Source organism: Rhincodon typus, chromosome 34 (genome assembly GCF_021869965.1).
Source record: "Rhincodon typus isolate 14 chromosome 34, sRhiTyp1.1, whole genome shotgun sequence".
In the NCBI taxonomy this organism is placed as follows: domain Eukaryota; kingdom Metazoa; phylum Chordata; class Chondrichthyes; order Orectolobiformes; family Rhincodontidae; genus Rhincodon; species Rhincodon typus.
Genome location: NC_063365.1, coordinates 19,062,622 through 19,076,906, shown reverse-complemented (window position 1 = coordinate 19,076,906; position 14,285 = coordinate 19,062,622). Strand labels below are relative to the sequence as shown.

Genomic DNA, 14,285 nt, shown 5'->3' with positions numbered 1-14,285 from the left:
ACAAGGACATCTGAGATGTACGGGAGTGGAATGCCTCATCCTGGGAGGAGATGCGGCGGAGACGAAGGAATTGGGAATAGGGGATGGCATTTTTGCAGGAAGGTGGTGTATTCTAGGTAGCTGTGGGAGTCGGTGGGCTTGAAATGGATATCGGTTTCTAGGTGGTTGCCAGAGATGGAGACAGAGTAAAGATAAACTGGTTTTTGTTGAGATTTAAAGTGATTTATTGCAGAGACGGGAGAGAGAGCACTCCTGGCTAGTGGAGACCTATGGTTTCTCTCGATCTTGTTCTCACCTCTGGTTGTTCAGTTACCTGACAAACAAACAAACAAACAAACAAACAAACAAACAGTCACACAGTTGCTGACAGGCAGAAGGCCTTAATCATTGATAAGTAGTCACTAGTCCATAGACCAATCAACTTCATGTTACAAATCAAAGCTTTATCTGGATACAGAATCCCTCAGCTCCAAATTGTCTGCAGTCTAAACTTCAATTACTTCTTGTTCAAGAAGCTATTTAAATAATACTTGCCATGAGTATCAGGATATTTGCTTTTCAAAGCATACATCAATCCTGGCAAAACACTGGTTTAAAAACCAATTCTTTCCCATTTTAGTACACAATTCTAAAAGGCACAAAAATAAAAAGACATGTTCTTTACAGAATCCAAATTCTTTTCTTTATTTTGTCACCCCGTTCCAGTGTCATGGTTTTGTGATTCTTCTGGCATTATCAAATTTGAAAATCATCGAATCGTAGGATCTTTACGTTTTTGCCTGCTTTGTGAAAGGTGTATCTGAATTGTTGAACTTTCCCACTCTGCAGGTACAACTTTGAGAAACAGATCTCAGGAGAATTGATTAAAGTGGTGAAGGGCAGAGAAGGGAAACACTTTGAACTGGTTGGCTGTTCCTTGCAACTAAAATGCGTTCAGTTGTCACTCATTGTCTGAAGAGTGTTCCGAGGCTGATAAACATGATCCATTTAAATGATCAGTTGCCATCAATAGTGGATGTCCACTGTGGCAACTGGACATCCCAATGCATTTTCCTGCATTAAGCAATGAGCAGAGAGCAACAGCAGCCACAGTACCAATTCATAGCAAGAACTTGTCTCGATGCTGCTCTCTATCTTTCAGGTGAGAACAGCTACTGTTTGCCTGTGAGTACTCACCATTACACACAACGTACACAACAAACTGAAACTCTGCCTATTCAGTTCAGTCTCAATAATGAGATGGAGATACTGGTTTTGGACTGAGGTGGATAAAGTCAGAAGTCACACGACAGCAGGTTATAGTCCAACAAGTTTATTTGAAATCATAAGCTCTTGAAACGCTGCCCCTTTGTCAGGTGCAGTGACCTCACTGTGATTTCAAATAAACCTGTTGGACTATAACCTGGTGTCGTGTGACTCCTGACAGTCTCAATAATAGCCTCATAAATGAGTTGCGCAAGTACCATAATCAATATTCAGACTTGTCCCTGCACACCTCAATTACGGCTAATAAGCTGGATTACTGCCAGCTTAATAGTCTGGCCACCTCTGCGGGTCTCGTGTCCTAATGCACTGGGTTTGCCAACAGTGAAATCAGCATCTCGCTCTCCTGTGCTCATTCACCATCCGCTGCCTCTGCTCTCTTGTAGGCCCAGTCTGAAGGTAGACAGAGCCACCTGAAACAAACACTAAAGACAGAGCCTTATCGAACAGTTTAAGAGAGACTGAACCCAATGGATCGCCTGCACTGCTGCTTTCCAACTGCAATCATGTTTCAGGAACGAGAGCCCCAAGTAAATCAGTTTTAAAAGTACATGAAAACAGCCAAGTATGATGGATTGGATGATGGAATTCTGAAACAAACAATGCTAAATAAACTCAGCAGGTCTGGCAATATCTGTGGAGAGAAGCAGGTCTCTCATGTATTTTTAAGGTGAGAGGAGAAAGATTTGAAAGGGACATGAGGGGCAACTTTTATTTTAGACACACAAAGTGGTTGGTACATGCAATGAGCTGCCAGGGGGAAGTGGTGGATAATAGGTACAGTTGCAACATTTGAAAGACATTTGAATAAGTCCATGAATGGGAAGGATTTGAAGGGATACGGGCCAAATGCTGGCATGTGGGACTAGTTTAGTTTGGGAACATGATCAGCACGGACTGGTTGGACCAAAGGGTCTGTTTCCATGCTGTAGACTCTATGGCCCTTCTTCAGAACTGAAAAGGTGTTGGAAAATATTTCCTTCAATTCTGAAGAAGTCATACCAGACGTTGAAACATTAACTCTCTTTCTCTCTCCACCGATGCTGCCAGATCTGCTGAGTTCCTCCAGCATTCTCTGTGTTTGTTCAAACCAACTGAGTCAGATCGCGTTCAGGAAGACAATGAACAGTTCTGGTCTCAATACTCTAACGAGGGTTTAAGCACCTTATGATCTGTAGGTCCTTGTTTGCTATGATGTGCCTTTATACTGCTTGCAAGACAAAGCTTTTCACTGTACTTGGGTATATGTGACTACAATAAATCAAATCAAATTTAAAAAAAAAATCAGAATGTGACTGAGTAGATTGCTTGACAGAGAACCAGCATGAAGTCAGCGCCTGCAAAGAGCAGGGAGTGGTCAGTGTCCAGGCTAATATGACTCCTCTGTACATCAAATTATCCCTCTCAAGTATATATCCAATTTCACCTCAGAGCTATAACAACAAGGCAGTGAAAGTACAAGCATTGTATAAATGGCTGAAACATCAATGCTGCAGACGTGTTTGAATTACTTGTACTATGAATGAACCTCGTGGTTGTTAAACAAATCTTTTCATGCAGTTTGAAACCCAATTCTCATTAGATTTTAAAAGAACAGATGGCAGGAGCAATTTTCCCTCCGTTAAAATACAGAGCTCATCTTCGGCAACAATACACAATAAAGATGAAACAATGGCCTTCAGCTAATGTAACCATAGATACGCAGCTCCAGACTTGAAAATAATATAGGAAGAACTAACATATTTCTACAAAACATTTGATAAGATGCCGCATCAAAAGGTTATTGTAGAACATAAAACCCCATGGTGTCAAGTAACATGTTGCTATCGAAAGAAGATTAATGGCTAACAGGAAGCAGAGAGTAGGCAACAATGGATCTTTTTCAGGTTGGCAAGATGTAATGATAGGGGAACAGTGCGGAGGTCTCAACTGTTTACAATTTATAAATGACTTGGACAAAGGAGCGGAAAGTATGCTTGCCAAATTTGCTGACGACACAAGGGTAGGGAGAAAAGTAAGCTTTGAAGGAGACATAAGGAGGCTCCAAGAAAAGATAAATAGGTTAAGTGAATGGGTAAATGAAATACAATTTAGGTAAATGGGAAATTTGAAGAATACAGAGAATATATCAGAATATTGCCTAAATGGTAAGAGATTGCAGAACTCTGAGATGTAGAGGGATCTGGGTGTCCTAGTGCACAAATCACAAACGGTTAGTGTGCAAATGCAGCAAGTAATTAAGGAAGCTAGTAGAACGTTATCTCTATTGTGAGGGGAAAGTAAAAGATTAAGAAGTGACTTGATTTAAATACAAGATCCTGAGGGGGGATCTTGACAGAGCAGATGTGGAAAGGAAATTTCCTCTTATGGGAAAAGCTAGAACAAGGGATTATTAATTAAAAATAAGGAGTGCACATTTAAAATGCACGAGTGAAACTTTCTCTCAAGAGTTGAGTGTCTTAGGGTTGATGCAGAATCTTTGAATATTTTTAAGGCAGAGTTGACTGTTGGAAAGCAAGACAGTGAAAGGTTACCATGAGTGGGTGAGAATGTGTATTTGAGTTTACAATAAGATCAGTCATTACCTGACTAAATAGTGGAGAAGGCTCAAGGAGCTGAATGATCTATTCCTGCTCCTTGTTCTTATCAGCTTTTAATATCAGATTGTTAAACAATTGTGTGTTCATTGGAGAGAAGGGAATATCAGGAGGTTTGGAAATAAGGAAATAGCATCCAGCACACAGCTAGGTGGTGGAGGGTTCGTGCTGCAGTGAGTATACTACATCTCCGAGTCTGAAACTCTGGGTTCAAGTCTCACTCCAGGACTAGATATCCAAGGAAGGTGCCTTCATAATGCAGCCAAACAGGTTCATTAGCTGTTTGAAAATTTTTTCAAAGCACACCAACAGCAGGCAGGAAAGAAAGTTGGAGACACCGCTATCACTGTCCAAAGCTCCAGGCTGCAACATGTTTGTAAAAAATGCATGATACTACAGCACCTCAAACTCCAATTACTAGCCTGCAGCAAGGTGCTGCAAACTGTACTGAGGTAAATGACAGATAGATTGCTATTGAGGATTGAGACGGAGGAAGGATTGCTTGCCCATTGTACAAAACACCCTGCTCACACACTGAACACTTCTTTCAATAGTTGTTCCTCCTCACCAAGATCTCCACACGTTTCCCAACCAGCACCTATTGACGGATAGGAGATGTTATTACACCAGGAACTGATGAAGCTGAATTAAACTTATTTTCCTACTGGTCTATTCTATTTCTTTTTCTCCAGCTGTGGGCATCAACAATTCTCATGTCATGAAATTCTACACCACAGAAGACAGACACTGGGTCCATCTTGGGCTGTCTTTGAAACAGCTATCTAATTATTCACTAGAGAATTGGGTCAGCAGTTAGTTATGCCGAGAGAGTACTCACCTTCTGACTCCCCAAACCCTGTCCACCATCTACAAGGCACAAGTCAGGAGTGTGATGGAACATTCCCCACTTGCCTGGATGAGTGCAGCCCCAACAATACTCAAGAAGCTTGACACCATCCAGGACAGCTCTCCCTCCAGTGCTGAAGCACAGTAGCAGCAGTGCGTACCGTTTACAAGATGCACTGCAGAAATTTACCAAAGATCCTCAGGCAGCACCTTCCAAACCCATGGCCACTACCATCAAGGATGACAAGGGCAGCAGATACATGGAACACCACCCCCTGCAAGTTCCCCTCCAAGTCATCACTATCCTGTTCCTCAAGTGTTATTGGGTAAAATTCCTGGAATTCCCTCCCTAAAGGCATTGTGGGTCCATCTACAGCACATGGACTGCATTGATTCAAGAAGGCAGCTCACCACCACCTGGTCAAGGACAACTAGGGACAGGCACAAATGCTGGCCCAGTCAGCAATGCCCACGCCCTGTGAAAGAATAAAAGTTTTAAAAATTGGATCATTATCTGAAGAGGATAAATGCTTGGTGCTAAGGAAAAATTTGGGTGAGTGGCAGCAGGTGAGTTTCTCTTGCAGGGGGTAGTACAGACACGACAGGTCAAATGGCCTCCTCTGATGCAGTACCCATTAAACAAATTAAACCTCACTGCTCTCCTTTCAGCCCAATATCGTAGACTTTCTCTCCCAAGTTGAAAACTGCTATTGAATCTGCTTCCACCAGCACATTCCTAATTACAACAACTCATGGAGTGAAACCAAAACCACCTTTTGGTTCTGTTGCCTGTTACCTGATTGCAGTGAATGGGCTCTAAAGCTCCAACCAAGACCATCCAACTATGTAGCTTAATCTCCAACCGTGAGAAAGCCCGTGTTACCATGTCAGCTCATTCCCACGTCACCCATCAACAGATCTTCACTAACTAATGTTATGGACCAGACCAAACCCCATCAATACACGTCAAGGAGATAGCCTAGACCCTAACTTTTTCTAATTTTAAAAGGCAAGTGTGAGGCATTGCGATCCAGATGCAATTCAATTGGTAAAACTACCAGTCTTGAAGCAAAACACACTTTATTCATACACTATGGTTAAAATACAAACAAAAGAAAGGATTGGAAAACTTAACACTATTGGAACGTAACAGAATAATAAACCATTCATTAACTGTTCCAATATAGTAATATCTCAAACACACCCTTGGCAAAGGCAAATTCAGTCAAGTAGATTGTCTCTCAATCAATTCTAGCAGCAGGAGGAGAACCTCAGCTTCTAGCTGTAACAGAGAGCGCATGAGAGAGAGACACACACAGATGTAGCAGCTTTCACAATGCCAACTGCAACTGAAAGCTAAAAACTAAAAATCCTGGTTCTGTGGGAGCTTGATCCTAAACATTCAGGCTGCTTCTATTATTCCAACTTTAAAACAAAGCTCCAAGGCCGCACATGCTGTTTATTGGCTTGAAGGGGACCAGAGTCCTTCTGTATCGATCTCTCTTCATTAAAAGAGGGACAAAATACACCTTTTAAAGTCATAGTGTTAACACACTAAGTTGGCCAACTCTCTACATCAAATCCCTGGTGGTTCAGGAAGAATTCGGTCATCATTACTCCTTCCATTTTGTCCACTTACAATCAGCAGTACATCATCAGCACAGATTCCAGGGACAAAATAAAACTATCCAGCCTGTCCTCATCCAGTAACTTTCAGAAGCAGGATAAAGGCAATGATTTTACACCTGTAAACTAATATCTGGGTCTGGATAATGCTTGGATTCATTCTCACAGTTTACAACATCCCCCAACGAGAAAGCAGCCTTGTAATTATGTCCTGTTATCCAATTTTTGAAGCAAGTGTTGAACAAACTGCATAAATTAGAATGATACAGAATCAGTCATAGAATCAGTGTGGAAACAGGCCATTCAGCCCAACATGTCCACAGAGACCTTCTGAAGACAACCCCACCCCAACCCATTCCCCCCTTCCCTATCCCTGTATTTCCCATGTCTAAGGCACCTAACCTACACATCTATAGACGCAATGGACAACAGGGCATGGCCAATCCACCTAACTTGCACATCTTTGGACTGTGGGAGGAAACCGGAGCACCCGGAGGAAACCCACACAGTCATGGGGAGAATGTGCAAACTCCACAGGGCAGTCTCCCCAGGGTGGAACTGAACCCGGGTCTCCAGCACTGAGAGGCAACACAGTGTTAACCACTGAGCCATAAAACATACACAGTTTGGGTATTTACTAGATTGTAAGAACTAAGACTCTTCAGTATGGCCAACTCAGAAATTTACACCTGGCTGTACGTGTCACTCTTTCCTGATGCCTTCAGGATATTTTCTAAGCATCCTGTTCAGAAATGTTATGCCACACCTCTAGAGTAGGTGGGACTTGGAATGGGACTTGCTAGCTCAGAGATAGAGAAACTGCCACTCCACCACAAGACCCCCAGAACTCAGTACACTTCCTTCCATCCAGTGATAATTACACAACTCTGAACTTTTTCCTTTAAATGACCAACAAATCACCTGTGTTACTAATTAAAAGAGCAATTTACAAGCACTCCTTATCAAGGGCAGTGCAGCAATAACAAAAGTGAGGGAAAAGGAGGGAGAGAGCGGGACGAAACCACATTAAAATGGAGTTGGGGAGAACCTAGCTCTCATATTTCCTAATCAACCTGTTCAGACTTGTTATGACTCACCCCTGGAGCAAGTAGGACTTGATCTGGGCCTCCAGACTCTGGAGGTAAGGACACTACCACAGCACCACAAGAGGGCCCCAGGCTCCCTTCAACTTTTTTAAACTTATTTTTCTACTCAACCTGTTCAGAGATGCTATTATACACTCCTAGAGCAGGTGGGAGTGGAACCCAGGCCTCCCAGTCCAGGGAATAGGGACATGACAATTGCACCACAACAGGGCCCTAAAAATTACAACGAATTCTCAGATGTCCTTGGAAAGTTTCTGCCTCCTTTAACGTCACCAGATCCCTGTTTGGATCCAGTCTCCTCTTCAATGACCTATGGTTAAACTAGCTTCACCTGTCACCACATCAGTGAGGCACCATCTTACTCTCTCTTTCATAGTGATTTTCCATCTAACCATCACAAGTTATAAAATCAACTTGGCTAACCATCTGTGAATGCTTGCATGCCACGGTCGAGAAAAAGTCCATTTTTCTTTCAGACAAGCTGGGACAGGAAGGGTTTTTAGCACCCACTGGCAGGTGGAATAGAGTTTAGACTGTTTCCCTCCCCACTAATGGAAGAGAACTGTCCTAAAGTCCTGCCATCCAGTCGACCTTTGCCATTATTCCCATAAATCTGGTGTCAGCTATGTCTCAGTGGATTGCGCAGCTGTCTCTGAGTTCAGTGGCTATAGGTTCAAGACCAGTTCCAAATCCAGGCATGACACACCTTCAGTTATACCATGGGTTACTAGACTGACTGACTATCAGATGAGACATCCATCAGTGGCCCTCCCCAACTCTCCTTCGAGTGAATTTATGGAATTCCGTGGCACTATTTTGTAGAAAGACACACACACACACACACTTAATCCCAGGGTCCTGGCTAATAATTACCCCTCATTCAGCATCAATAAAACAGACTACCTGCTTGCTATGCATTGTGGGAGTTTTCTGCCACCATCTCCTCCATTCCAACAATGGCTTCCGTGACGTATTTAATTGGCTGCAAACCTCTTTGCGATGCGCCAAGGTAGTAACGGCGCTACATAAATGCATGTTTTTCTTTTAGAGTCAAAGTTAGGAATGTTGGAACTCAAATTCTATACAGAACTAAAACTAGGGCAAGATTAGCATTTGGAGACAGATTATAGGCTAGCTATGAGCCTAATTATACTGCAGGCTGTTCTGTGTTTGACCGAGAGTTGGGTAACTGAATTATGCCAACTGTGCTTGATTGATCAAGCCTGGGTGTTGACTCAGAGAGACAGCACACAAACCACTTGAAGTGAGAGCTGAAGAATGATGGAGCGATTTTGGAGGCATTGCATAAAACTGAATAAAATTTCTGCACATCTGGAAAGGAGTGATACCTCTGCATTGTTCCAAGGAACACGAAGCCTATCAAATATACACCACACACACACCAACACCAAGATAGAACACTGCTGGACCTCCACTCGGAGCCATGTTCTTTCGGACTTTCAGACATTCCTCAGATATCCCAGAAACATCTCATAAACCTTTCAGGAAATTTCACATCCAATGCGTGGCTTTATGCATCCAATGCATGGTTTGCCACGTGAAGAGAACTGTTACAGCTATCTTGCAGACCATAGGATCCCATGAACAGCAATACATTGAATGCCAGGCTCATCAATCTTGGCTGGCACTAATTGCAAGAGCTTTTTTTCCTGACTGTTTTTTCCTTAGAATTAGTCTCCAGCGATCTTGAAAATGGGCCAGTGTATCGCTGGAAGAGACAGACAAGGTTTCAATTTATTAAACTGGAGAGAGTTCAGAACAGATTTACTATGATGTTACCGAGTCTGGAGAGCTTGAGTTATAAAGGAGAGGCTGGATCGACTGAGATTTTTTTCATTGGAGGATAGGTGGTCGAGAGGTGACCTTATAGAGGTTTAGAAAATTACAAGGGGTAGACAAGGTGAATGCAGGTGTCTTTCCCCTAGGGTGGGGGAGTTCAAAACTAGGGGGCACATTTTCTAAGGTGAGGGGAGAAAGATAGAATGAGTAATGAGGGGCTTTTGTTTTATGCAGGGAGTGGTTTGTGTGGAATGAACTTCCAGAGGAAGTGGTGGATTCAGGTAAAGTTACAACATTTAAAAGACATTTAGATAAGTGCACGAGTAGGAAATGTTTGGAAGGATATGGGCCAGGAGCAAGCAGATGGGACTAGTTTAGTTAGGGATTATGGTCAGCATGGACTGGTTGGACCGAAAAGTCTGTTCCCATTGTGTATGACTCGAATTTAAAGACTGTTGTGTCAGCAAACCCAAAAACAAGACATAAAGAAAGGACAAGAAAGAAACTGAAGCAATCTTGTTTGGAGACACTTTTTAAGAGTTCCCTCTAACCCATCCATCAGAGGGGTTGGAGTTGGGTACAAACCCCGTACCCCCAACGCACCCTGTATCGTGCCCCCCACCGCTCCCCCCCACCCCCACATCAACCACCAAAAACACTACCACCCCAAACCCGGAGCATGGTTTTCCTCTCCAGGGAAGTCGGTAGAAAGAAATTTTTGACATGTTCTTACACTAGTCTTCTTGTAAATTTCCCAGTTGCTGAGTTGGGGGGTGGGGGTTCTCACTGCCTCCAGGTGCTTGGAATTTGTGAACAGCCAGGTCTGATTTGCTGCCTTCACTGTCCCTCTCGAGAAGCCAACAGAACAAGGACAGGCCCTTCAGTCCCTTCATTCAAGTTTATTCTGCCCTCCCGCTCATTGCCAATCGAGCACCTTATCCCCACCTTGGTTCCAGATCTCTTCATCTCCCTGGCTCAGGGAATTGCATCGATCTCATTTTGGAAACTTTCGATTGGCACTCGGCCTCAACAAGTCACTCTCTCAGGGCTGGGGTGCTCAGATTTCCAATGCCCTTTGTGTGAAGAAGTGCTTCCTGGCACTATGCATGAATGTTTCTGTCTAAGATTAACATTCGACACCTCTTCTCCCCACCAGAAGAAAGTGTTTCTCTCTACGCTGCCGAGTCCTTTAATCATATTTAGTGCCTCAAATAGATCAGCTCCCATTGTATCAATAGAGCTTCACCCATTTGCAGCAATCCGAATGACAGGTGCAGCAATCCGAATGACAGGTGCAGCAATCCGAATGACAGGTGCAGCAATCCATAGGACGGCAATTACTAAACTCTCTCGTGTTACATTTTCAGATCACAACAACGTGGAGATATTCATTGCAGAATTATCAAAAAGTTTTGGACAATATACCATGATACAGGGAACATATTCGACTGGTGCTGGTATGTTATTAAGCACACGTAGAGACAATGCTGCCAGTATACTGTGCGCCTTTTCTTGCTTTATTTCTTCTTTCAGGAGATCTGGGCATCACTGGCAAAATCATGATTTATTTCCCAACCCTAATGGTCCTCAAACAGAGCGGCTTGCTAGACCATTTCAGAAATTGCTGTGGAGTGACTTGTAGGACGGACAGGTGAAAGGACAACTGACTCTTTTCTGGAAGGGACATTACTGAAGCAGATAGACTTTTACAACAATAAATGATAATTTCATTTTCACCCTGATGAGACATTCCCAGAGTAATAGACTGGCTCTCGGGATTACTGTCCCAGTTACATTACCACTCCACCACCATCTCCCCACATTAAAGCTAGCCATATGTGAATGCGCAATCGTTCAGCTTGCTCTCCCTGGAGAGTATGAAGTGAGTCTATTCACACAGGGCTTGCCTAGTCTAATATGTGAGGCATATTCAGAGGACCGAGCCCTGACCTTCCCAGTCTGCATGGCCTGTGCACTTAGCCTAGTCAGTGACCATTATACAGCTGGCACTGGCTCCCAGATCTCTTGGGATTCTCAAACAATTCAGCTTGGCACAGTGGATAGCACTGCTGGCTCACAACAGCAGGGATCCAGCTTCGAATCCAGCCTGACATGACTGGTGTCTGTGTGGAGTTTGCACATTCTCCCTGTGTCTGCCAGGTGCTCCAGTTTCCTCCCACAGTCCAAGAATGTGCAGGTTAAGGGAGAATTGGCCATGCTAAATTGGCCATAGTATCCAGGGATATGCAGGATAGGTGGGTTAGCCATGGGAAATGCAGGGTTACAGGGATAGGGTGTGGAGCTGGATCTAGGTGGGATGGTGCAAAGTCAATGGGCCAAATGGCTTATTTTAGCAGTGTAGGGGGTTCAACGATGCTATGAAACAGGGCAGCTAGAATTTTATGAACGTTTGAGACCATTCTAAGTTGTAAGTAGTTGGGGAATGCAGAGGAAGGTTCAGCCCTTTCAGAATGCTGCACCATTCATCAAGATAATGGATGACCTTCCACCTTAAATCCATTTTTCAGCCATATCCCTCAGTTCCCTCAAATTCTGAGGGGATTGAGGAAGATTTTCTAAAGATTCAACTCGAGGTGGTGAATAGAGAAAGAGTCAGAGCAGATCTAGCAACATAGCCACAGAGAGGAAAAAGTGTGGAGAACAATATTGGTATAACAACATCTCTTCCATCATCCATCACACAGAAGGAGAAAATTAGGAAAAGTTTCACTCTAAAGATGGCAATTGGGTTTCTCCAGGACAAGCGGTTGATGGCTCTAGGTCTGTAATTGGAGTTTAGAAGGATGAGGGGGGGAAAATCAGATTGTAACTTACAGAATACGGAGAGGTCTGGACAGAGTGGACATGCAGATGTTTGCACTAGTAGGAGAGACTAGGACCTGAGGGCTCAGCCTCAGAGTGAAGGGATGACACTTTAGAATGAGCTGAGGAGGAATTTCTTCAGCCACAGGGTGGTGACTCTGTGGAAATCATTGCCGCAGAAGGCCAAATCAATGAGTGTCTTTAAGACAGAGATAGATAAGTTCTTGATTGGTAAGAGGTTTAAGGATTATAGGGAAAGGCAGGAGAATGGTGTTGAAAAGTGTGTCAGCCATGTTCAAATGGCAAAGCAGTCTCGATGACCTGAATGGCCTAACTTTGCTCCTACATCTTCTGGTAGAATGACCATAACAACCAATTCATAGAATCCCCAGTGTGGAAACAGGCCCTTCAGCCCAACAAGTTCACACCGACCCTCAGAGCTTTCCACCCAGACCCATCCCCCTATAACCCACCAAATCTACACATCCCTGAACACTAGGGGCAATTTAGCATGGCCAATCCACCTAATCTGCACACCTTTGGACTGTGGGAGGAAACCCACGCAGACACAGGGAGAATGTACAAACTCTGCACAGTTGCCAGAGGGTGGAATCGAACCTGGGTCGCTGGCGCTGTGAGGCAACAGTGCTAACCACTGAGCCAATTGGCATACGAGAGACTGGGTTCATTTGTTCAATGTGAGTAAAAATCTGAGAAACCCATATATTAATACAGACTAGGCGAGGTGATAGTAATGTCACTGGGCTAGTTTTAAAGGAAGATCTTAAAAAAAAAAAAACAGCAGGAGTAAGATGAAGGGACATGGTCAAGGGCAGGTGCTGACCTGATGGCTGACCGTGTGGCCATGAACAATGGACAATTGGGATGACCACACAGGGAATAGGGGAACAGGGGAGATTGTTGAGCTGTAGCCCAGAGACATTAGATAGAATAGGATATAGCTAAGGGTTGAAGGAATTTACATATTTAAATGTAAACATGACGGTAGCCATTTTAAGTTGGGATCAATGCCGAATGAGGAGAATGGAGGACCTGGTGAGTACAATATGGGCAGTGATGTTTCGTTTAGGCTGAAATTTGATGGACAATGGAGGTCATCCTACAGTGAACTGGAATTGTCCGATAGAGAGTGAACAACAGGCACAAGGAGTGGAAGCTGGCCTGACAAGCAATGTCATAAAGACAGATGGAGGTCTCACTGCGTATGGGTCATTAACGGGGCCACAAGTTGACATGGAGTGGGCTGGGAAACAGATTGGTGAACAACCTGCTATAACGTGGGAAAGCAAATGTTTGGAGCACTTTGTTAATTGATGGGAGCTCAGTGGTGGTGAAACATCAGTGTCAGGGGAAATAAATAACCACAGAATGGTTTAAATTCCCATCCAATGGCTCCAGTGGGTCAGCACTACACTCCCAGCTGGATAGTGCACGTTTCAATTCATTTTCGTTCTGAATTGACTGTGATCATGGAACAAGTTTCACATTTGCATGTCTTACAGTAATTTATAGTTTGCTGTAGCTGCTGTTTACAGCAAAAGGGTGAACTCTGCTCCTTCACAACATCATACTGCATCAAGACAGCTGCTTCTGCAAAGTGAGGGAAATGGAGTCGACCATCCAGCCTCTGATAATTACCCATTTCTGGGGCCTCAAAGCTGCACTGCTATTACCCTGTTTACAATAAAGATTATTCAATTTGAGAGATAATAAGAACTGCAGATGCTGGAGTCAGAGTTAACACAGCGTGGAGCTGGAGGGACACAGCAGGCCAGGCAGCTTCAGAGGAGCAGGAAAGTTGACATTTCGGGTCGGGACCCTTCTTCAGAAAATGGGGAGGGGGAAGGGAGCTCTGAAGTAAATAGAAGAGGGGTGTGGATGGGGAAGGTAGGTGGGATGGTGATAGGTGAGTGCAGGTAGGGAGTGGTCAGTGGGATGGGTGGGGTGGATAGGTGGGAGAGAAGATGGACAGGTTGTGTTAAATCAAGGAGGCGGGGATGAGAGGGAGGGTTGGACATGGGATGAGGCCGGGGTTGGGGAGATTTTGAAACTGGTAAAATCCACGTTTAGGCCATTGGGCTGTAGGCTCACGAGGCGGAATATGAGGTGCTGCTCTTCCAGTTTCCATGTGGTGTCATTGTGGCACTGGAGGCGGCCCAGGATGGACATGTCACCCAGGGAGTTTGGGAGGGGAGGGGAGAAA

At 44.1% G+C, this 14,285-nt stretch overlaps 1 protein-coding gene across 1 annotated transcript in view; it reads right to left on the bottom strand.

The window, feature by feature from the left end:
• The window catches only part of LOC109918255 (PH and SEC7 domain-containing protein 1-like), a 163,179-nt gene that overhangs the window by 98,509 nt on the left and 50,385 nt on the right, over positions 1–14,285 (bottom strand). The window lies entirely within an intron of this gene.